A 26540-nucleotide genomic window follows, 5' to 3' on the forward strand; every position below is an offset into this window, starting at 1 on the left:
GGGAGAAAGGCATAGAGAGGAAAGGGGGAAGATAAGGTAAATAAAGAATTAAAAAAAATAAAAATAAAAAAAATGGGGGTAGTAGGTGGTTGTAGGTGGTTCATTTATTATTCAGCTTCTTTATTTTCACTTGGGACACAGAGGCAGATCACGTGTCAGGGACTAGGGCTCTCAAATGGCGACATGATCGCCAAGGCTCATAAGGGTGGGTTCCTCAAGGGAGGGTTCCTCAAGGGTGGGGGGTGGGTGCAGGGGGTGGTGGTAAAAAAAAAAAGTATTCCTCATGTAACCATAACGGCTGATAGTAACTTGAAGCATCCCTTCCGTAGATAAAGAATTTGGGGCACCTTCGAGCCTCTTATTCTAGAATTTCCCCCTATATGACAGACACAGCTAATAAAATAAAAATAGTAAGCTGGAATGTCAATGGATTAAGGGAAAGCAGGAAACTCTTTAGAATTTGTGAATCTCTAAATAAATCAAAGGCCGACATTTGTCTCCTTGAAGAAACTCACCTGGAGCCGCAAGAATGCAAGACAGCGCTTAGGAGTCAAAGATGGATTCAGAATCTCCTCTGTTCCAATCAGAGAGGAAACACCAGGGGAGTGGCAATTATAGTTCGAGCTAACAGTAGGATTAGGGTAGAGAAGTTCGAGACTGACCGCTCAGGTAGATGGCTGACTGCTTCTCTAGCGATAGATAGCTCACAATTTACATGCGCAGTCTACTACGGACCCAATACCGACTCTCCAGGGGCTCTTTCAAGTCTAAAAGCGAGTCTCCTAAATTATGAAACACCCATTATCTTAGGAGGGGACTTTAACCTGATCTTTAATGAAGATTTGGATCGAACTTCAAGAGTCAAATTTACCCCTCCACGTAAATCACAAACAGAGCTTAAAAATATTATGAAAGACTTTAATTTACTTGACATTTGGAGGGTCAGAAATGGTAGTAGTAGAGATTATTCTTTCTATAGCCACAGACACCATTCTAGAATAGATTTCTTTCTGTTAGACCAAATACTACTATCTGGAGTAGACACCGTATCCTATATCCCAGCCATAATCTCAGATCATTCTATGGTGGAATTAAAGATTAGGTTTAAGCAAGATGATCAAGTAAGAAGGTGGACTCTAGATAGATCAATACTCTTAAAAGAGGAAGTGAAGGGGGATCTGGAGGCTGAGGTTGTTGAGTTCTTTAAAATAAATAGTGGTACTGCGACAGATCAAATGGTATGGAAGACCTTTAAGGCTTGGTTGAGAGGGTATTTAACCTCTTTAATGATTAGGAGAAATAAAGTAAGAAGAAGAGAGGAAGATTATCGCCTTACTAAAATAAAACTAAAAGAACAACAGTTGCAGAAGGCCTCATTAGAACATCAGGCTAATTTAGCTACCATACAGAATGAGCTGGATTTCCTGAGAGCTGAATATCAGGCTAACATCGATAAAACAGTCAAAGATAGATGGGATGCAAGTAAATTGCAAAACTTTTCGTACGTGGAAAAATGTGGACGACTACTTGCCTGGAAGGCCAGGTCTGATAGGGCCAGAATTTTGATCAAGGGCCTAACCATATGCGGCACTGGGGCGATCTCCCACGACAATGATCTAATTTCTGGAGAGGCAAAACGGTTCATGCAGGATCTATGTGCAGAAGAGAGTGGTCCCTTAATTCATGACGCAGTAGAATGGTTAAACCAGCTCGATTTACCACAGTTATCAGAGGCTGATAGAGGCTATTTGAGTTCAGAAATACAAGAGGGCCCAAATTGTTCCCTTCAGATCAGGCACACAAATGTTAAAAATAACAGCATATGCTGATGACATCGCGGTCTATTCACAAGACATAGTGGAGGCACTGCAAGGTATCGTTTTTGAGGCCGGGAAATTTGGGACAGTCTCCGGATATAAGCTTAACATACAAAAGACCCAAATTATAGCTAACTATATTCCAGCGGTCGCGGTCCCTGAGATCTGCAAAATCGTAACTTACCTAGGAGTTAAATTAACGGCAAAAATCCAAGAAATCAACAACATAAACTATAACGAATTAATTAAATCTACTATACTAATACTTAAAAAATGGCATAGACTTCCTTTGAACCTAATCGGAAGAATTAACCTAATTAAGATGAAGGTTCTGCCTAAATTTGTATACCTATTTCGCTCTATCCCACTAGCCCTAAACAATACTTTTTTTAAACGACTCGATGGGGTCCTCAGTAGCTTTATCTGGGGCTATAAAAAAGCGAGAAGGTCGCTGAATCTCTTAAAAAACAATACGAATATGGGAGGGCTTAACTTCCCTGATTTTAAGCTATATTTTTGGTCCACATTTGTCTTGCGCATACGTTCTTTATTAAACAGAGGAGGTGCACTCTTTTACCATTCTTTTATGTTAAAACATGACTCAAACATGTTCCTACTGCGCGCCAATGACCCCAACTACTTTAAAAGAGTCAAATTTAAGACCGCAAGAGACCTAAAAAAGATCTGGGACAATATATTAACTTTTTGTAAAACTTCTTTTTTTCACTCAAAATTACCTCTATGGGGCAACCCTGGTCTTCCAGCGATTTTCTATGAACAAAGTGATAACGGTTGGGCTAGGCTGGGCATTAGGGTATTAGGGGACCTATATGGCACGCAAGGGTTTCTAGATTTTAATGTTCTAAAATTGCTTTATGATCTTCCTGAAACCATGCGGTATAAACATCGACAGATACACGACTATCTGATCAATAAAAAACATCTTGTGGAGAACCTCGACTGTGACATATGGAATTATTTTTATTCCACAGAAACTAAATCAATAATAAGCGATTACTTATAGTCTTTTAATAAGTTTCAAACTAAATGACTGCTCCAAACTAGCTGATAAGTGGAGCAGACTATTAGGCTCCAATATTACATCGAAAGAGATAGAACGCTCTCTCTCAAATATTAATAAAAATGTACGATCCTCAAGTCTAAGGCTACAACAATTTAGAACGAGTTGTATGCTATATTACACGCCAAAAATTATCTCTAGATGGTCCTCTAATAACTCTTTCAGCGACCGTACAAAATGCCCTAAATGCTCCGCCCATGCCGTTGATTTAGATCATATGTTGTTTTCTTGCCCTACTTTTATAGACTTTTGGACGGACATTCGGAAGGTTCTTGAAACTAAACATATTCAGTTTCCCTTACTGTCTGCTGCCTCGGTTTTACTAGATATATATCCCACTCCTTTCTCACAGGCCGCTCTGGCTTTAATTCTAATGTCCTGCGCTAAATTAACCCTGGCCAGAGCTGGGATACGCCCTGACCCACCAACGGTGTGGGACTGGTGGGCGTTGGTAACCGAGATCCACTCGATGGAGCTAGCATTAGCAAATCTCAGGGGGGCACGTTCCTTGATTAAACATAAAAAGAATTGGGGTACTTTTATGGAATAGCGTGGCTTTTCTCCTCTGTTTCGCACCGCTTTGTTTTTCATTTATGAGAATAACCTGTTGATTGTAAAGACAAATACATGTATTAATGTATGTTATATCTTTCAGCCTGTACTCAAATAAAAAATATAGATAAAAAAAAAACAGAAATACAAGAGGGCGAAGTCTACAACCAGATCAAAAAAATGGCAAAAGGGAAGGCAGCTGGTCCTGATGGACTTCCTGCAGAGATCTACCAAATTGGATTAGATAAAGTTGCCCCGGTTCTCACGACTTTATTTAATAAGATACTTATATTAGGTGAGATAACCCCACAAACCTGGTCAGAAGCGACAGTCACTTTGATCCTGAAACCTGATAAGGACCCCGCAAAAATCGAGTCGTATAGGCCAATCTCATTGTTGAACATAGACTATAAGATTTTTGCGGGAGTTCTGGCGGTGAGATTGGCTAAAGTCATAAAATCTATAGTACACGGAGACCAGAGAGGCTTTATCCCAGGCAGGCAGTTAAATAAATTAACTTTTCAGGCTATTGCCGCCATAGATGTTGCTATTGATAAAAAACTCCCCTTGACTATTGTAGCCATTGATGCAGCTAAGGCCTTTGACCAAGTTAAATGGTCATATCTATGGTCGGCCCTATCTAGTTTTGGATTCCCTGAAAATTTTATAACAGCAATCAGATCACTTTATTTTTCTCCCAGAGCAAAAATCTTGATAAATGGTTTACTTACAGATTGGGTCTATATTTCGCGTGGAACGAGACAGGGGTGTCCTCTCTCCCCTTTATTGTTCAATCTTTACATCGAACCCTTTGTTTGTCAGTTGAGAGCTGACCCTGTAATTAAACCCTTTAATATACCGGATCTCACTTTAAAACTTGCCCTATATGCTGACGATCTTTTAATGTTTACAGCTAACTCGGAAGAAGCCATTCCCAGGTTATTTGATCAGGCAGAGTCCTTTGGGAAGATATCAGGCTATAAGATCAATAAATAAAAAACTGAGCTCATGCAATGGAATCAGGAGGTGGCAGCTCCAGATGCAAAGTTACACATGAGGTATCTCGGAATACATCTAGCTCAGAATATCTCAGAGATACCAAAAGAAAACCTAAGTAGAGTCTACAAGGACGTGTGCAGCCTCCTGCAACGTTGGTCAGGCCTCCCACTGAACATCTTTGGGAGAGTGAATTTAATCAAGATGATTATTCTACCTAAAATCACTTTCTTGTTTAACTCTATCCCATTAATGTTTAGCCCATTTGACATAGCCAAACTCCAGGGGAAAATAGGCTCTTTTATTTGGAACACAAAGACATCGAGAATCTCCTGGAAGAACATGAGGAGAACTCTGAAAATGGGAGGGTTAGCCTTACCGGACTTACTTATATACTGCCATTCCTTCCATTTTAAAAACTTTAGACTTCTGGCGGATAAGACAGACGCCTCCTCTCTAGGTTTATTGTTCCAGGCGCTCCTTCATGGTATCCCACAAGGGCAGGAATATTTTTTATTTAAATACGGTGATCCTAAATACTACAAAAGGGTGAGATTAAAAATTTTAGGTACCGCACTGAAGAACTGGATGTATGTTAGGAAAAGATTGGGCATCCCTTATTATGCTCTTAAGGCCCCTATATGGGATTCACCAGGGACACCAGATTGTCTTAAGGATAAGCTTTCATCTCCCCTTAAAACAGCAGGATTAATATATTGGAGTGATATGCAGAGAGACTTAGAGCTCCTAGATTGGGAATCCCTTTCGAGCATGACCGGGGGAACACTTACTAGATTTAAATATTATCAGCTTTCGGGTTGGTGGGCTACCATTCCATGGAATTCTAATACCTCAAACCCGAAGTTTGATCTAGTAAGTAAGAAGGGCAGATGGAAAAAAGAGATATCACACTGGTATTGGGCCTTGATCGAGGTGGAGGATGTGACGGAATCCGAACTTCAAAGGTTGTGGGGTAATCTCATGGATCCAGACATTAACATCCTATTGGATTTATGGGCGGACTCCTTCACGATGCTTCACACGGTGGTTAAGTCTGCCCCCCTAAAAATAAATCACCTTTTTACAATGTACAGAGCATATATATCACCAAAAAAACTAGTTAAAATCACAAGCCTAGAACACTATTGCCCGAGATGCAAACTCCTGGCCGCAGACGATGTGCATATGTTTGCAGAATGCCCAATGTTAAAGAGCTATTGGCTTAAAATACAAGGCTTCTTAGCTGAGGTACTAGACATACAATTAGTAGTTACTACTGGGATGATCATGTTTGGATTAACTACACATTCCCATGTGAACGATCTGGCTTCAAAATTCATTTTCTATGTTATCATCCTGGCACGACGGGAAATATGTAAGGCCTGGAAAAGTGAAAATGCTCCTAATTTTGCAGAGTGTTTGAAATACCTCATTCATATAAGTGAATCGGATATGGCCTGTGATAGTACAACTCACGATAAGATCTGGGCGGCTCTTGTGGCATGGCGGAACAGTTGAGTGTATTCCAATGATTTTCACCTGGGCACTGTTGGTTCTTTGTCTCCAATCCATCGAAGGGCCAAACAAACAGATTGAATGGAACGGAGCGGAATAAGAAAACAGTTGTTACTAGAGGGGTATTTCCCTTCCATCTCTCCTCGGACCTTAAACATCAGGATCGGAACAACTTGGGAAGAGGAGAGAGGGTGGGTCTCTCCACCTAGAATGCCCGCTTTGGTATATGAGGAATAAAAAAAAAAAAAAAAAAAACGTCCAATCACATACATACAGTTTTCTCTGTTAGAGACATTTACACATTTTACTTCCTGTGACTGCCATGCCCGGCCTGGTGAAAACAGTGATGTAGCTCCATCCTAAATAGAGCAGGGCAGCTGTCACTGTAACCTGGCAGCAGAGGGAGGATGAGCCACCAGAGGAAGGGTTTCTGCCCATGGAGACAGATGAAAGCGCGCCAATGGAAATGGTTCCTCCACCTCTGAGCAGAACGGAGGACCTGCAAGATTGAAGGGTACCGAGATCCCCCTCTGCCTTGTGTTCTCAGACAGGACACCATTCCCGTTAAGCTTGGAACTGTAGTTTTAATGAAAAGAAACCAGAACTGGCATAATACATCCTTGCAGAATTATGTGTCTCTTTGTTAGGTCTTTCTTTTATTAAGAAAACCAGTCTAAGGACACATGTGACAAGAAACCACCCTATTTAAACTTGGAGTTATAAATCCATTGACAGAGCTCTCTCAGTGAAATATACAGGCCCTAATTGGATGGTTCACTAAGTGTGGACAACAGAATGTATTGGATCCCCTTTTATGTATTCTTTATTTCTTTCTTTTCTTTCTTCTTTTTCATTTTTAATGTTTTCCTTTTCTCTCAGTCTCTCTTCTTTGTCTCCATTTTATGTTGTCGCATGTTTCTCTCTTATCTGGAGTGTGAAAGTTTTTTCTTATCATATACATTATTGCTAACTTAATGATCAATGAATAGAAAACATTCATGACTACACGTGTTATTTTACAATGTCCTGCAATGTGGAGGTTCCTCCATTTTAGTAAGTACTCACTCCCTTACGTGATGTAAACTTGTAGTCAAAAGTGATTGAGTCACTTGACTGTGATATATGCAAGGATATTTCCAAGGAAATGGCGCAGTGCAGTGCTGCGCGCAATTTAGCAGCACTGCGTCCTTTCAAAAATGCGCTGTTTTTACAAGAATAAAGCGCACCCTTGTGTTTTCCCTTGTGCTAGAGCTAAAAAAAAAAAGCTGCCTAGCGCCAACATAGACACCCTTGCACCATGGTGCAAGGGTGCCTACATTGCAGGGATGAATGCTTATGTGCAGGAAGGGACACCTTCCTACACATAAACAATCTTCAAAGGCGATTTGAGCAAAAACGAGGAGAAATAATATTTCTCCTCGTTGTGAGAATCTAACGCCTACTATTCTGTGGCGTTAGTTTTTGGGCTGCAATTGTGGCAGTCTTGCGCACCTGAGAAAATGATTAATCACACAAAAACGAATAATTGTATGTTACTTATGGAATTATTATCCATAACGACATATGTATAATAAAGTATGATTTTTTTTAATCTTTGTTCTTGTCAGATAAAGTGTTCATCTGATTTAAAAAAATAGTAAATAAAACAAAACGAATGATTGGCACTTCAGTTGCCAACCCTCCAGCACACATTGACTAGCAAGGTTTCTATGTGATCGAGGGCCACTACTGTTTTCGGACTACACAACAGGTTTTACTAAAGTGTAATGCACAAACGCAATATTAAACAGTGAATGTTTTCAAATGTGGAAATACAGAAGTGTTTTATTCAATTTTTTGCGACCTGTAGTCAGAAGTCTGTAAATAAAGTAGTAAGGCCCGAGCAGCCAGTTGTTGATTGGTGTATGCTTACCAGGCCAGGTTCGCCTCAAATAGACAAAAACTTTATTTAAGGGCATTAGCTGTTTTCCTGGTGTCTTAAGTGTGATGTCAGCAAGGCAGGCATTGGTACGTTACCGGTTGTTATGGTTCCACCTCTATAATATTCTACAGCATGTCACTCGACACCTTGAACAGAGCAAACATTTCCTGTTACTGTACTTTCTCTTCTCATACATACTCAGAAACCGTCACAAAAGGCGTTCCCATTACAAGTCTAGGAAAACAAGTCAGACATAGATGACATAAATATTTTTACCTCATTTCTTCAATTTGACTTTGTTCACAAGTTCCTGGAACTGTAGAACATCAGGCAGGTGTTTACTTTTGTGTTATTTTGGAAGGTCTCCTTCAGCCAATATGGCCGGGCACCTTCTTCTCCGTCTCTTTCTCTTCCTTCCCGTTACCCTACCGCCACACGACACGACAGTCATCTTCACCTGCGACAAAAATGCTGATAAACCAGCTTGGTTTGAAAAACTAGAAGCAGAGAAAAGAGTTTTTTTTAAGACTCCTCTTTGTCTGACCTTGTTCAGAAAGCCTGCGGCAAGGGTTGGCCTTAGACTGTGCCTTTGCTGAGAGAAAGGGTTGGAACATTAATATCACTCCAGAGTCTCTCCTCCTTTCTTTTTGTGCGGGTTCCCGCGACGTAGCAGGCATAAACAAGATCCTCCATTTACTAACCGTTTTAACGGCCCGCGTGAGCAGTGCGTCGGGTTGCGTGAGCGCATATGCACGTGCAGTGAAATGAGTGCCCTCATTTCCTCAACAGACCGCGCGATGAGATCGATGTTCCTCCCTTTGATGCATCAACTGAAACAAACAGTTCCAAAGATTTCAAGAGTCTTCTTGTATTTTTTTTTTTTATAATAGAGAACACGTCATCTATTTTTTTTTCTAAAAAGAAGCTCATTCTTGACTTTTCAAATTGTATTAAAGCAATCTTTTTTCAGAATTAAGGTTTGGAATTGAAAAAGGCCCCTTGGTTGTACAATGATAAGGTTACCAACAGTTCAAGGAAGCAGTGGAAAAATCTGTGCACCTTTATTTAACGTTACAGGCTGAAATCTTGTCGAAGTTGACTCCGCTTATAGAGAACAGAACTCAACAATATTGATTTGCATTAGTTAATACAGACAGTTTGGATAACAATTATTTTACTAGAGAGACATGGCCAAATAAGGAGTAATACACGTAGTTATGACCATGACAACTGCAACTCTTAACAATACCTGGGTGAGCATGTGAAAAATGCAGGACGTGTCTGGGCGCAACTTGAAAACTGTATCCTACACGATACTTGGATATTTTGCAACAGAATAGATATATTAACTGAAAAAACCATAGGTTTCATGGGTGTTATTGTTAGTTGGACATTTCACTCGTACAAAAACCCTAGAAATCCCTCTGTTATAGTTAGTTCTGCTAACTATAACTCGCGCCCCCGCAATGCACTGCTGATGATGTCACATATTACATCACTCATGACATGGTCAGTGACATCACTCATGACATCTCAAATGACATCACTGATGACATCATTTAGTGACTGTGTTTCCATAAAGTTTAAATATGTTTAATATATATAGGGAAAGGCGTATTAAAGAATGAGTGGGTGTATAAGTGTCTGAATGGATATTTAGTAGGTGCGTGACTGACTCTATAAGTGAGTGATTAAATGTATCTTACTGAATGCATGGGTTAGTGACTAAACTGTGTGAATGTCTGTATCCGTCTGTCTATTGGTGTGTAACCAGCTGTGTTGGAGTATATAAATGGCTATAAGTGAGGGTGTGTGATTCTGAGAGTGGATGTATGGATGACTGTGTGCTTGTATCAGTGATTGTATAAGAGCGTAAGAATGTGCTAGTATTTGTATGAGTGATTGAGCTGGTGTTTTTATAACTGTACAGGTGAGTAAATGGCAGTGTGATTAATTATTTGCATGACTGACTAGGTGTGTGAGTACCTCTATGGATGAGTGGTGGTGTGTGTGTGTTTATATAGGTGTATGAGTGCATATGATAGTCCTGTACTGAGTGACCATAAGTATGAGTGACTGTACGGGTGAGTGAGTGGATGTGTGTGTAAACCTAAGAATCAGTGAGTGGGTATGTAGTTATTGCTGTTGGAGTGTCTATAGTTTTGAGAATGGCAGTCTGTAATTTAGAGTGGGTGTATCAAAGGTTATATTAGGGTGTGAGAAGATGCATCAATTTATCACATGGATGATGTCATCAGTCATGTCATTTGGGATGTCATTTGGGATGTCATCAGTGATGTCACTGACCATGTCATGAGTAATGTAATATGTGACGTCATCAGCAGTGCATTGCGGGGGCGCGAGTTATAGTTAGCAGAACTAATTATAACGGAGGAATTTCTATGGTTTTGTACGAGTGAAATGTCCAACTAACTATAACACCCATGAAACCTATGTTTTTTTCAGTGAATTTCAAAGGTTTTTCAAATGCTAGTTTCTAACTATGCCTACAGAGGTAGGACATGTGAAGAAAGAAGAAAAAACGCACAAAAGGAAGCAAAAGAAATGCAGAAAGTAGCAACAGAAGTCCAGAAAGACGAAGAAAAGTGCAGGCAGAAGCAAGACATGTGCAGAAAGAACCAACAGAGGAGCAGAAAGAGGCCTTGTTCCAAAATTATCCTGTACCCACAACTTTTTCAGACGGGTACTGGTGGTAACTGACTCTGACTAACCAGGTCTAGAGCCAGTGCTATGCTAAAACACACTTAGAATACAGTTAAAACACCTACATACACTAGGGAACACTATGCGTTGAGGTCCCCCTGTGATTAGTATGACCTCCTCTGTAAGCCCCTAGTATATAATAGGGCAGGGGATTAAAACGACCTCTTAAAACGCGCTTCAGGGCGTATTTCCACACGTCACCTCAGGCCCTGTCCCCTCCCTTCCCCACTGTGTAAACACGCCCTGTGGCCGTTTTTAGTTGGGAGATTAAGTTCATTTGAATCCTGAAGGTCCCTAGGGTCCAACTAGCCCACTAGGTACCTCCAGTAAGCACCACAGATCTGCGTTGCAGAGAGGTGTAAAAAGTGGCACGGCCTGGACCACCTCTCTGCAACGCAACTCAGTGGCGCTTACTGGAAGTACCTGGTGGGCTAGTTAGCCCCCAGGGGCCCTCAGGATTGAAGGGGAATTATTTCCCCAACTTAAAACGCGCCACAGGGCGTGTTTGCACACGTCACCTCAGGCCCCGTCCCCTCCCTTCCCCACTGTGTAAACACGCCCTGTGGCTGTTTTACGTGGGGAGATTAAGTCCCCTTGAATCCTGAGGGTCCCTAGGGGCAAAATAGCCCATTAGGTACGTCCAGTAAGCGCCATTGCAGTGAGGTGTAAAAAGGGGCACGGCCTGCACCACCTCTCTGCAACACAGAGCAGTGGCGCTTACTGGAAGCACCTGGTGGGCTAGTTGGATTGAAAGGGAATTATTTCCCCAACTTAAAACGCGCCACAGGGCGTGTTTGCACACGTCACCTAAGGCCCCCGTCCCCTCCCTTCACCAACGTGTAAACGCGCCCTGTGGCCATTCTAAATTGAGAGATTAAGTCCCCTTGAATCCTAAGGGTCCCTAGGGTCAAACTAGCCCACTAGGTACCTCCAGTAAGAGCCACAGAGCTGCGTTGCATAGAGGTGTAAAAAGGGGCGTGACCTCAGAACACCTGTCTGCAACGCAGCTTCGTGGCGCATACTGGAGATACCTGTTGGGCTAGTTGGCCCTAAGGGACCCTCAGTATTGAAGGGAAATTAATTCCCCAACTTACAACTGGCCAGGGGGTGCGTTTGCAGAGTGCTGCAAGGAGGGGGCGTGGCCTCCGGCGCGATGCCGGTCTTTTATTTATTTTATTTTTTTAAGAAGGGGGGCTGTGTGGCCCCCTTCTTTTTCTAATATATTGGCCCTGGGGACCCCATCCCCCAGGGCCTGCACCCTAATTATTTTTGTCATGGCCTTTTTAAAAAAAAAAATCTTTAGGAGGGGGGGGGGCTACGTTGCCCCCCTCCTCAGGCCACTTATGGCCCCGGGGACCCCATCCCCTGGGCCGGCCTTTGTTTTTTATTATTTTAAAAAAATACATATTTATAGAAACACCTAGGACATGCTGGACAAACCGTATGTACCTATCACCATGACGATTTGCGTGATATTCATTAAAAGGCGACTATGCATACAATGAATCCACGTGGAATGTATTTACACCGCTAGTGAAGCTCTGACGTGTCTGACGCCCTACCGTGCCTAATACCAGCGTCCCCTCCGGTGGGTACTCTCCAAGTAGACACCCTTGTTGTTTATTTATACAAACATGGGTAGCTATTGATGGGCACATTTAATACACACGCACACCAAGCCATTCAAAGGGGATTCGACAAAAATTCGACCAAACTATGCAAGAAACCCCCCTCACGGTTAATAAAACACACATCCACCGCTGGATGTGTAATACTTTTTATTTTACTCTCTGGAAAGGAGACAAACCTAACTTGAGAGTCACAGCGTGCTCCTGGCTGAGCCCAATGCTGTGTTATACCCACCAGTGCCCGCCGAGTGCCACACACCTCTGTGTTGTATTCCACCAGCTAGTACGTATGCTATGATACTCTCTAGCCCATGTGCACTGTAACACCACCCCGTGAATATGTCATGCCACACTTGCCTTTGCACGGGTTATATTGCCCCATCTAACGTGCCTTCCTCGATGCCTATGTTATAACGCACAGTGCTATGCCATACATATTACAATCTGGGATCCATATCTTTGTCACAGTGCATATGCAACGTTACACTCCCCAGCACATATTTTATATTACAACTTTAGAGACTAGTTAGGTTACACAACACTGCCCTGTGCATATTACACTCCAAGGCGCATATCACATAGCAAGCGCTAGTGCCTGTGCTATCTCACGCTCTCCAATGAATCTGTCATTGCGCACAATGTATTGCATATTATATTTCACGCCCCGGTTCATCTTGTATCACACTTTTTGGTGCATAGTTTATACCATATACTATATCTAGTTTTCATTTCCTATCGTGCTCTCAGGACTATGTTCTATATAACACTGTGTCCACCTACCCTTTTCACGGGCATTACATTTTGCGATGGGGTTGGAGGGTCAGGGGGTGTTTCTGCCAAGTGAGCCCGGAGTCACAGTCACAAACATCCTCTTCTTCCTGAATAAAAGTGAGATTATGCTGCATACTTGTTCATATTTTAAGTAGTTAGCACAGACACACATTTTAAAAACAATAAAGTTCCTAATACCCACCTTCTCTGAACAGTTAGCTTGCTGCCCCATCCACCTCCTCCCTATCCTCTGTTGTCTGAATCCATGGACTAGCCTTCTCCCTCCTGCCATGCATGGTCTGATGTGCTGCCACTGCCCTCCATTTAGCATGATATACCAGTCCACTCCTCCTGCCCTCCATTGCCCAATTCTATGGCCCATCATTGACCTCCTGCTTAGCCTCTGTGCTTAGCTTGCTGCCCCTATTCTCCTTCACCCTGCCCTCCGATGTCTTTGTGCATGCCCCAGCTCCATCCTTTTTGCCCACCATGTTCCATGGACCTGCCACTCCTATCTACTCTGAGTGTTCTGTTGAGCTGCCACTCCCCTCCCACCTGCCTAGTTATTGTCAGATGACTGTAACCTGTCCCTGCCACCTCCACCCTGCCTGTCCACATGCCATGCCCCTATCCCCTTCCTCCTGCCCGCCATGGTCCATTTTACTGCCACACCCTTCTGCCCTCCCTGGTCTGTTGTGCTGCAACTGCTCCTCCTGCCTGCCCGTGCGGTCTGTTGTGAGGCCCCTTCCCCTGAACTCTCTTGTCTGTGCCCAGGTCCTGACCCTCCCTTCTATCCTCCATGGTCCTTTGTGCATGCCCCTGCACCCTCCTTCTTGCCCATCATAGCCATTGTGCTGCCACTAACCCTCCCGCTTGCCATGCATGGTCTTCTGTGCTGCCATGGCCCCTCCCACCTTCCCTGTGTGGTCAGCTAGCTGCTCCTGACCCCCTCCCACCTTCCCTCCATGGTCTGTGTGTATGCGATCATAGTCTCACTGTTGCTCTCCATGGTGTGTCTTGTTTCTAGTGCCCATCCCGTCTGACCTCCATGGTCATCTTGCTGCTCCTGCCCTGCCCCCTTGCCCCCAGCCCTCTGTTTCCATGTGCAGATCCCTATTCCCTCCCTCCTGGCTTGTCTGTTCCATTGTAATGCCCCTGATCCGTCCCTCCTGCCCTTTATGGTCTGTTATGCTGCAGCTTTCTCTCCTGTCTGTCCATTATGGTCAGCTAGCTACCATTGCCTCTTTCCCCTCTGTTCTCTGTTGTCCATGTGCATGGTCCTGTCCCCTCCCTATTGCTTTCTATGGATTGTTGTGCTGCACTCCCGTCCCGCATGCCCTGTGTGGTGTATTGTGCTGCCGCAAACCCTGATGCCTGCCCTGTAGGGTCAGTTTGGTGCACCTCTCCATGTCCCTCCTGTCCTCTGTTATCCGAGTCCATGTCCCTACCCTAATTCCTCCTGCCTACCATGATCCAATGTACCATACTTGCGAACATTTTGAACTTGGTAAGAGGGAGAATTTGAAACAAAACTGGGGTATTGATTTTCCCCTTTGAGTTACATTGAAAAAGAGGAGATTGTAGACAGGAGACGGATCAAATAAAGCCCATTTGAGCTTAAAAACATTGGACGTTTCCTGGCTGAAACGGGTCTGTTGGCATGTATGGTTGTACTACCACTGCCTCTTCCTTCTGCCCACAATGGTCTATTATATTGCAACAGCCTCTCTTGCCAGTCCTGTATTGTTGGTTTGTTGCCCCTGCCCCCCCTTTCCACTGCCCTTCATAGTCTGTTGTGCTGCCACTGCCCTTCCTGCCTGCCCAGTGTGGTCAAATTGTTGCCTCTGCACTCTCCTTCCTGTTTTCAATTTTCAGTGTCCGTGCCCCTGGCCTCTGCCTATCAACAGTATCCCAATGAACAACTAGATTGCTAACATTCTATATTTTTTACAAAAGCGTGGAACGCCTGACGTCATCTTGATGTAATCAAAACTGTAATACCTTGAGAATTTCCTTTAGAAATTACATATATGAGAGGGATGTTTTATTTGCATCAAAATTATGGTTAGTGCTCTAAAAAACTAAAATGAGGACATATTTTCTGAGTTTTCAAATAGCGACAAAGAACTTTTAAATTATTTGTAATCTTTATGTTTTTTTATCCAGTTGACCACTTGATTAAATGTTGCACTTCTGGGAGAGGATGTGGTGTTACTTCCAGAGCTGCAGACTTTGCAACTGGGGAACCAGGTTGGAGTTTCTGCTTCAGCTCAACATTCTGTGATTCTGGTCAAATCACTTAATCTCCTCATGTCTACAACCAAAATGAATTTGATCTTGTGTGATGTAACCAATGCTCATGTAAAGCACTCCAATACCTGACAAGTCTGCACTATATAAAACTGCAAATACACAAAAAATAAGTGTTTTGCACCCTTCTGTCATTGGGCTACATGTGGGCTACATCTGGGTGATATTTGTGCTGCATTTGGGCTCTTTTGTCTCTGGTGGCCATCTTGGGAGATTTATTTGTTATGAAGTTTCCTAATTTCCTCATTTACTGTACTCTCCTCAGTAGGACATGCTTTCAGTTTTTTACTTTGATTCCATCAAGAAGGTATTCAGACATGTCACACATTTGCCATAAATTCTGAATGTTAGCACTCTAGTTGCTCATTAGATCACTCTAGTAAAGCTACTGCTCACCACGGAATTCTGCTGCTGGTATTAAAAGTGCATGTTTCAGTCTGCATGTCAGAATTTTTTAATGAAATAGAAGAGGATTTTAGAAGTCAAAATCTACCCTATTTTTCTTTCTGCAGCACTAATCATAATTTCTATGGCAAAATGAACCCCCTCATTGTGTTCCTTTTTAAATTAAATGTTTTAAGTGTTACCAGTTTATTCCAATCAAGATGGCTTCAGGTGTGCCATACTTTTGTCATAAGTAAGACAGTAAGCGTTCTAGTTGTTTTAAGAACACTCTGGGGTACTCTGTCATTGGGCTATACTTGGGCTACATCTGGGTGATATTTGGGCTACATTTGGGGTCTTTTGTCTCTGGTGGCCATCTTGGGAGATTTATTTGTTATGAAGTTTCCTATTTTCCTCATTTACTACAGTTTCCTCAGTAGGAAATACTTTCAGTTCTTTACTTTGGTTCCATCAAGAAGGCATTCAGATGTGTCACACATTTGCTATAAATTCTGAATTTAGCACTCTAGTTGCTCATTAGATCACTGTAGTAAAGCTACTGCTCACCAGGGAAGTCTGTTGCTGGTATTGAAAGTGCATGTTTCAGTTTGCATGTCAGAATGTTTTAATGAAATAGAAGAGGATTTGAGAAGTCACTCAAAACATGCCCTAATTTTTCTTTCTGCAGCACTAATCATACTTTCTATGGCAAAATGAACCCCCTCATTTTGTTCCTTTTTAAATTAAATGTTTTAAGTGTTACTACTTTATTCCAATCAAGATGGCTTCAGATGTGCCATACTTTTGTCATAAGTAGGACTGTTAGCGCTCTAGTTGTTCTTTAGAACACTCTGGGAAGCTGCAGTAGACCACAAAGGAATCAACTGACAGTCTCTGCCCTTGTTGGATGTACATGTTTTACTGAGAATGTCAGACTTCATTCTCACATGACTGAGAAAGATAATGTGAATTTACAGAAAATATGCTCTCAGTTTAGCTTATAGATCTCCTTCAAAACCTCTGTGGGAAAGCATGAGAAAATTGTTTTTTCTCAAACATGATTCATGATATCACAGCAGAAGGCTTTTTCACATGGTAAAATCACCTTAGAACACACCACAATTCCTAAAATGAGTATGGTACCATCAACAAATGATTTATAATGTAACTAAAGTCTTAAACCTTCTATTAACTGCAGTGCTTTTTAATGAGGTGCTATCATGTATATTGGTCCCAAGATGGCTGCCAACACTTCTTGGATGAAGTACTGACAGCCAATCAGATCGCACGATGAGATGTGTGGTTAGGCTCCGCCCAGATATATATGTGATTTTACTTTTGATTTTCTCAGGAACTACTGAACGGATTTACACCATTTAAGCAAAAGGCACGAGTCTGAACTGAGGACTACCTCTTTGCCAAATTTGGTGTAATTCCGTTCAGCAGTTCGGGCTGTCGCTGCGTCAACAGGTCCTGTGGGAAAATGCATGGGGAAAACGTGTTTTGGGACCCCACTTTTTTCTCGTCCCCTGCTTGACGAATCACCGTGAAATTTTCAGGATAGGAGCGGACCGGAGCTGGCCAAAAGTTTGGAAAATTTTGCGAAGATTCATCAATCGGCGCCAACGTTATTCCAAATAGAATGTTGCAGATTTCCTATGGAAAATAGGTCCTAACTATAACTACCTATTGGTGACTGCCAGTAGGTAATATCTCTCTCAGAAGCTTTACAACGCAAATTCTCAGCAATTCACTAACATTGTTGAGGTTGTGATAATACATTGGAGGACTCCTGGACATTTAAATGCATCTGCCTCTTGATACCACACATGTTGCACAATAGTACATATGCATTTATGCATGGTATTGTAAGGGAACATGGCTAGAACTGCTGCGCAAGATGGGTGCACTGTAACAGTGCTGGTGGCCCGGAGGATGAATGAACTAGATGCAGCATGTCTGAATACCGCTTCAAGTACCAGAAAGTGGGTTCGCAGGCATAAAAGGACTAGTTCACCCAGCGTCCCCCACCGACCATCCATGTACACTTTGGGCTGGGGAACGCTGGAGGGAGGTATGCCCGCTATTTGGACCTCGCATCCCCGGGTTCGATTGTCGCGGTTGCGTCGGTCACGTGAGAAGCACCAGGTGTGGGGCACTGGCGTTTTGACCGAGATGGGACAGCCAGATGAGGATACCCCACCCCTCTTTCTTACACATCTAAGGTGACACCAGTGCCTAGACAGTCCTACCGTCCTGGCGGAGATGTGGGGAAAGGCACCTAATGGCACACTACCTGCATGCCAGCCTGCTGAGGCCTACCTTGTACTGGCAAGTAGCGGCATCAATCCGCCACCATCAGAAGCTGCAAGTGGAAGTCCGGTCAGAAAACCTGTCACTATGAGCTGTTCATTTGGAGGGTGCCACCATCCACTGTGCACCCCATGATATATTACCTGGCATTTTAGTCGCTCATCTTGAGATGCAGGGAGACGCCTGCATCTCCTCCACAATTGTACAAGGACTGGGTCATGTGGTCCCCAGGGCACTGCTGGGATACTGCAGGAGAGTGGGGATGTGGGACTTATTGAGTTGCGGGCACTTGATCTGTGGAGAGACTGTGTGGCCTGGCGCACCCTGCTAACACCATGGTCTACGGTTGGTGCCCCCACAAACTGTTACTGCTGTACACTCTACTGCTGTGTTTCACCCTCTTTGCTACACATGCTTCTATGTGCTGCACCAAATGAGTACTCGTTATGTGGATCCACGACAGGGCTGGCTTATGTTCAAATCTAAAAAAAAAACAACACACGCAAGCAGGAAAAATACACGGCTGTGGAGCTCATCATGGCAGTGGTATCCCCTGATGAACCAAATGTGAACAATGGAGTGAAAGCACTACTAGCAATGCAGGGGAGTCTAGCCAAGAGAGATGAGAAAATTAACACACTCACTCTGTGGTTTGATTCCATGGATGAAAAGCTCGATGGTCATGATAAACGGATCACGACAGCTGAACAACGAATATAGGATGCCGGAACAGATGGACAAGTGGATCAACATTGACTCAAGACCACACTGATATCAAGTGATGTGTTGTCAGTGTTTGCATGTGGTGTGAAAGCCTCTGCCTGGTGGCAGGCTTTGAGATGGCCGGGATGGACTGATCCACGTCTATGTGCTCCGAATTTACCCGGCACGCCCGAGGGATCCTTGTAGGGAGTTGATTCCATCTGTTGATGGTGATGGGTCCTACCAGTATTGTGTGGGCTTGTGGGCTCTGTGGATACATCCTTGGACTCTGGAAGTGCTGGAACGCTGAGCCTTGCTCATTGCATGATTTGAACTAAAGAGCATTCCACTACCCAACCCCAGGTGCAAGACGCCTGTGTTATGGGTCTGCGTTTGGGCACTTTTTTGAATGATTGCAATCACAATAATTGTGTTCATTTTACGTGTGTTTTATAGATTTAAATTCGAAATAAACAACTATTATTACTATGGTATTTCACACCTGTATATTGTTCAGACTGCCATTAGTGTACGAACACTAGGCTCATTGTGACATGAATTGCTACGTTGAAAGCATTTTCATGTGCTCATAAAAATGAAGGAGTTTTAAAAGATCACAATTATTACAAAAGGGAAAAATGAAGCCCGAGGGGACAACTCGGGCACCGTGGATTCTTTTGCCAGCGAGCTTTGTGTGACTCATATGTGCATTTATAAAAATTAGCACTGTATCAATTGGGCATCCACGAAATTTTATTTGGTGGTCGATTAAACAAACACCAGAGGGACTGAACATATCTGACCATATGATACCCACCATGAAAGATTCACACAGGCTGCCACTTTCAGCAAGAACGTGTAATATGGATGACATAGAATCTTGGAGCCGATGTTATGGTATATCTTTATTAATACTAGGGCAACTCTGCAATGCTCATACTGTTAGACTTATCCTCAGCTTTCGATCAAGTGTCTCATTGGATTCTGTTGGAGAGACTTAAGCATTTGGGAGTTGGGGGAACCACACATGCCTGGTTCCAGTCATTCTTGGAGGGCAGGTCCAAGCAGGTCCTTCTTTGTCCTTACGTCTCCTCAGCAAAACCCCTCACGTGTGGGGTTCCCCAGGGTTTGGCTCTGAGTCCTACATTAGTCAATGTCTAGCTGGCCCCCCTTGCGACTTTAGTTGAGCAATGGGGAGTTAAAGTGGTATCCTACGCTGACGATACCCAATTGGTGTTCTCTTTTAAAGAACAATCGGAGGCACATTTATTTTCATATTTAAGCTCTGCCTGACTAATATCGCGGCTTGGATGACAAATAGCTGCTTGAAATTAAATGCCAAGAAGACTGAGGTGTCGGTAGGCCAAGGCTGCTGTGCGGGATGAGGGCGGTGCGTCATGTAACTTTACGAGCAGTGTCCTCGAACCACGGTGCAAGCAGCGGTGTCGATTTTCGTCGTGGAGCGGCGTCATCGGGGATACCAAGGTGTCGTGAAGCGTGGCAGTGCGAAGTGCAGTGCCCACAGGTCGCGGTGCGAGCAGCGGCTCTGTGGCGGCATCAGCAGGCAAAGTCGGTGAGACCAGGGTCGCGGTGCGGTGTTGTGGCGGTGCCCTCTGTGGTGCCTTCTGGACATAGAGTCGTCAGTGGCGTCGTAGACGTCATTGAGTTATTTTTCTTCTGTTGTAGCACAAAACACACAGTCCCCAGTGCTGAGGGCAGAAGAGCTTGAAGTCTTTGCTGTTCCTGAGACTTCTTGAACAGGGTGCAAGCTCTACCTCAAGCCCTTGGAGAAACTCACAAAAGTAGATAGCAGAAAGTTCAGTCCTGTCCTTTCGCTGCCCAAAACAGAAGCAGCCACTGCAGGCCAACACAGCAAAGCACACAGCAAAGTGGTAGTTCCTCCTCACATCTTCTTCGGCTCTTCTTCTTGGCAGTCTTCTTGATCCAAAAGAGTTCTAAAGTTCAGGGGTCTGGGCCCCAATATTTATATCCCCAAATCCTTGGATCTCTTAGGCAGAGAGTGTCTGTGCCCAGCCAGAACCAGTTCTGCCTTCTCTGATGTGATTTCCTGGCAGGAGGTGGAGACTGTATTGCCAGACGCAGACCAGGCCCTTTGAGGTGCAAGGAAATCTACTCCCCCTTCCCCCATCGCAGCCTAGGTCTATTCAGCCCTTTCCTGACCCACCTAGACTATCTGGAGCCACTCCTGCTCCCCAGCCACATTCACATTCCAGCAGAGGCACATGGGATGACTGAGCAAGAATATACCTACTTTCTAAAAATGGTATTTTCAAACACAGAATGTAAAAATCACCTTCACTAAAAGATGCATCTTTAGATTCCCCGGGCCTGTTATGTTTATAAGATGTTATAAACAAACTTCCCATTCTGTCCTATGGGGAACAGATAGCCTTGCAATAGTGAAAAATGAAATTGGCTGTAGTTCACTATCAGGACATGCCACACACACCAGGGCGTGTCCTACCTTTCACATACACTGCACCCTGCCCACAGGGGTACCTTGGGCCTACCTTAGGGGTGCCTGACATGTAAGAAAAGGGAAGGCTAGGGACTGGCCAGTGGGTGCACGGGCCAAGTCGACATGGCAGTTACAAACTGCGTGCAGACTCTGCAATGGCAGGTCTGAGGTACCTTTTCAGGGCTACTCACATGGGTGGCACAATCAGTGCTGCAGGCCCACGAGTAGCATTTGATTCACAGGCCCTGGCACACTCAGTGCACTCTACTAGGGACTAACAAGTAAATCAAATATCCAATCATAGAAACACCAACCCATAACACACTTTACCACAGGATCACTTGCACTTTACCGCTGATCAGCAGTGCGAAAAGTGTGCAGAAACGCTACGCCAGCAAAAACAGAGTCAAAACTGGGAGGTCAGAAAGCAAAAACTCAGGGGAAACACGCCAAAAGATGCCAAGTCTAACACATGTCCCCTCCAGCTGAATGTAGGGAGAATTACCCACACTCCTCGGAGTTCTCTTCACTAAGGCGGAAGAACCTGGACAGACCTTCTGCATTGGCATGTTCTGTGCCAGGACGGTGTTCCACCGTAAAGTCCATTCCCTGTTGGGAGATGGACCACCTCAGCAGCTTTGGATTCTCACCCCTGATTTGCATCAACCATCTGAGGGGCCTATAGTCTGTCTGTACCCGGAAGTGAGTCCCGAACAGGTATGGTCTCCGCTTCTTCAGCGCCCAGACCACAGCGAAAGCTTCCCTTTCTATGGCACCCCACCTCTGTTCCCTGGGTAGTATTCTCCGGCTAAGGAAGACTACAGGCTGGTCTAGTCCCTCTTCTTTCAGGTATGAGAGCACCGCTTCCACGCCATGCTCTGAAGCGTCAATCTGCACGACAAATTCCTTGGAGAAGTCGGGTGCCTTGAGCACGGGTGCCGTGCACATGGTGGCCTTCAGGGCAGCAAATGCCTTCTGGCAGGTCTCAGTCCAGATCACCTTCTTGGAAATCAGCTCTGTTAAGTGGGCAACAATGGTGCCATACCCCTTAACAAACCTCCTGTAGTACCCGGTGAGTCCTAAGAAGGCCCTCACCTCTGTCTGGGTCTTGGGGGGCTCCCAAGCCAGAATTGTGTCAATCTTGGGTTGTAGGGGCGCCACCTGGCCGCTTCCTACCTGGTGTCCCAAGTACACCACTGAACCCTTCCAGATCTGGCACTTACTGGCCTTGATCGTGAGGCCTGCCTTGTGTAGCACCTTCAACACTTATCTGAGGTGCTGCAAGTGTTCTTCCCAGCTGGAACTGAACACTGCGATGTCATCCAGGTAGGTGGCACTGAAATCCTCCAGCCCAGCCAACACCTGGTTGACCAACCTCGGAAAGGTGGCAGGGGCATTTTTCAACCCAAAGGGCATCACCCGAAACTGGTAATGTCTTTCTGGGGTTGAAAATGCTGACCTCTGCTTTGCCCCATCAGTTAAGGCTATCTGCCAGTACCCAGATGTTAAATCAAATGTGCTGAGGAACTTGGCAGCTCCCAACCGATCAATGAGCTCATAAGCTCTGGGGATGGGGTGTGCGTCAGTCCTGGTGACGGCATTAAGCCCACGGTAGGCCACACAAAGCTGCAGTTCTGGAGTGACTCCGGGTGCAGCAGCCTTTGGTACCAAGACCACTTGGCTAGCCCAAGGACTGTTGGAAGGCTCGATCACCCCTAACACCAACATCTTATAGACCTCCTCTTTAATGCTGGCCTTGACCTGGTCAGCCAACCTGTAAATCTTGTGCTTCACAGGGGGGCTGTCACCGGTGTCCACGTCCTGGGTCCACCAGTGAGTAACACCTGGGGTCAGGGAGATCACTGGGGCAAACCGTCCTAACAACTGGTGATAGCTGTTCTGCTGCTCTGCGGTCAGTGTAGGGGAGAGGATCACACCTTCCACTGACCCATCGCCTTCCTTGGTAGACAGGAGGTCAGGGAGAGGTTCACTCTCCTCTTCCACCCCATCATCTGTCACCAAGAGCATGCTCACTTTGGACCTCTCAAAGTGGGGCTTGAGGCGGTTCACGTGGAGGACCCTCAAAGGGTTCCTTGGAGACCGCAAATCCACCAGGTAGGTACCATCACTTTTGCGCTCCACCACCTCAAATGGCCTGGTCCACTTGTCCTGCAAGGCACAAGGTTCCACTGGGGCCATGACCCACACTTTTTGTCCAGGATGTAATTCGACCAGAGTGGCATTCTGGTCATACCACTTCTTCATTTCTTCCTGGCTTGCTTCTAGGTTCGCCTGAGCGAGTTTCCTGAAGCGGGCAGTTTGGATTCTGAAGACCAGCATGTAACTAAACACATCCTGGGGAGTTTTCCTGGGAGATGCCTCCCAGCCTTCCTTCACCAAACTCAGAGGTCCTCTCACAGGGTGACCATACAGGAGCTCAAAGGGGCTGAACCCAAGAGACTTCTGTGGTACCTCCGTGTATGCAAAGAGAACAATACAATATAGAGGTGGTCACAGTAACAATAAACAATTTTGGAAAACAAAATGAAATAAAGCCAGCATTCACAGAGACATCTACGATATTCGCAATAAATGCAATTTATTTGCAAAAGTAACTACATGATTTAAATGTGGCAAGTTCTTTCATTACCACATAGTTCTGAAGATTTAGAAGAAAGGTGCTCAGGTGTGAGAGAAAGAAGATGGAGTGTTGTTGGTCAATGTGAAACCGTGAGGAGGGTGGACAAGGAAAAGAGGTGTGACATGTATCCATCATATTTTCGTGATACAATTCCAGCCTAACATAGGCCAATTGTTCCTGTTATATCACATAGCCTTAAAATGACATTGTTGTATATTCACAGTTATCAGGGCTTGTGTGCTAGTTGTAGTCTACGTTTCGACCCTGACGAAACAGCTAGGTGATTCCGGCCTTAGGGTGGGGTCTTCTTCAGGACAGGGAAAAAAGAGAGCACCTAATCGTGCATCCAGTGGAAACGTAAAGGCTGGGCAGTAAGCTGAAAGTTGGGCTCATCAGAGCTCTGTACAAGTTGGGGGGAGGTTTGTATTATGACGGCCTTCTGCGTGCGTACATAGTGGGCAATATCAAACTGTTGGTCAGAAGGATCCTAATCAGTTTTCAGTGAATGATCTCAGTGTTGTACTGAGATCACAGTATATATCGTAGATGTCTCTGTGAACGTTGGCTTTATTTCATTTTGTTTTCCAAAATTGTTTGTTACTGTGACCACCTCTATATTGTATTGTAATATTAACCCGGGTCTGGTAGCATTTCGGGTATCCCCATTGATATGTATGCAAAGAAATGGCACGGCAAGAGGACGTCCCACTTACGCCTCATGGGTTCTTATACCCTTAATCATGCCCTTCAAGGTCTGGTTGAATCTCTCCACCAGACCTTTACCTTGTGGGTGGTAAGGGGTAGTGAACTTGTAGGTTACACCACACTCCTTCCACAGGGATGTCATATACTTGGATAAGAAGTTGGTCTCTCTGTCAGAAACCAGCTCTATGGGGAACCTCACTCAGGAAAAGATCCCCATTAATGCCCGGCCCACCACTGGTGCCGTTGTTCTGAGTGGGATTGCCTCCAGGTACCGGGTGGCATGGTCCACCAAGACCAGGATGTACCTGTTGCCCATGGCTGTCTTGGGATCCAGTGGCCCCACAATGTCCATCCCTACCCTCTCAAAGGGTGTCCCAACAACTGGAAAAGGTTGGAGAGGAGCTTTGACCTTCCTCCCACTCTTACCACTTGCCTGGCAAGTTTAGAAAGTCCTGCAATGTCATCTGACTGCCTTCGCATTTGGGGCCAGAAGAAGTGGGTGACAAGCCGGTCAAAGGTCTTGTCCTGCCCCAAATGTCTTGCCAAAGGCACGTCATGAGCCAGACCCAGTAGGAAAGTCCTGAAACGCTGGGGTACTACCAGCACACAAGCTGACCCAGGCTCAGCGACCTTGGGATCATTCTCCCAGTAGATCCAATGTGACCCGGACTCATATCCAGCTGCCTGGTCTGCAGCCTGACGCCGCAGACCCTCTAGAGAAGGGCACTCTTTCTGCTCCTCACAGAATTCCTCCCTGGTGGTACCCCCTTCTTGCTGCCAATGGGTCAGCTCGGAGATGTCTCCCAGTTCATCTACCTGCTCCCCTGTAGGCACCGGGGCGTCCCCCTCGAGGTCCGCCTCCTCCCCGTCCGTGGGAACTTCAGGGTCCGGTTTCCCGTGCACCTTGCCCTTTTTCTTGGCAGGGACTTGGACCACTGTTTCAGGCTCCAAGCCCTCTTGACCACTCTCTCTGGCCGCCATCGACCGAGTGGACAAGCATGCCCACTCTGGCAACCCAAACATCTCCAAGTGAGACCTGAGCTAAACATCCTTCCGCAAGGACTGCTCCAGGTAGTTACCTAGCAGACAATCTACAGGCATGGACGGGCTCACAACCACCCTCAAGGGACCTGAGACTCCCCCATTCGAAGGGATCCTGTGCCACCAGACACTGGCGCTCTGAATTGTCCACCACAATTACTTGGTGGAATGCCCCTGGGACTACCTGCTTCTCAGAGACCAGGTGACACAGGACTGAGGTCACACTGGCTCCTATATCTCTGAGAGCCTCTACCCTTTACCCATTAATGGTTACCCAGGTGCTGTATTTCTTTGTGTTAGTGGGCACCAGGTTTCCTGGGACCATCTCACTGTCCCCTAGTGAGACGAGGGTCATTTCTGCGGGGTCCCCACCCTCCTGTGGGTACTCCTCCTCCCCAAGCCCTACACTAGCCAACACCTTGGACTGCCCATCGGTGGGTGGCTGAGCCCCCTTTGAACACTTGGGGTCCCCCTTCATTTGGCCCACCTGGTCACATGCAAAACACCTGTGGGGACAGGTCTCAGCAGGCTTTCCTGATGGGACCCCTGGCTTCTCGTCTCCGGGGGATGGGAACCTTTACCCTGGGTGTTAGTTTGGGGCCCTTTAGAGACCTCCTGTGCTTTACCCTTGTCACCCCCACTTTTCTGCTGGGGACCTGTGGTAATGTGTTATCATTATGTTCCTAACTAAGAATGTAGTGAGCTCGTTGAGCAAGTGTTCTACATTCTTGGTTGAGGATTCTCTGGCTGTCAGTTGCTCCAGTGCCCCTTCTTGTACAGACATGAATCTACATTAAACTTCATGTTCATCTTATCTTGCGTGACTCTTCACTACAAGATTGGCGACGACCGGGATTAATTTACCCAGAACGAGTAAGAAGGGGCCAGAGGATGAAGTGATATGACACTTCAAAGGTCTGAAACGGGCATCTCGAGCTTTTAGCAGTCTACGCGACGTGC

Source organism: Triturus cristatus, chromosome 12 (genome assembly GCF_964204655.1).
Source record: "Triturus cristatus chromosome 12, aTriCri1.1, whole genome shotgun sequence".
Lineage (NCBI taxonomy): Eukaryota > Metazoa > Chordata > Amphibia > Caudata > Salamandridae > Triturus > Triturus cristatus.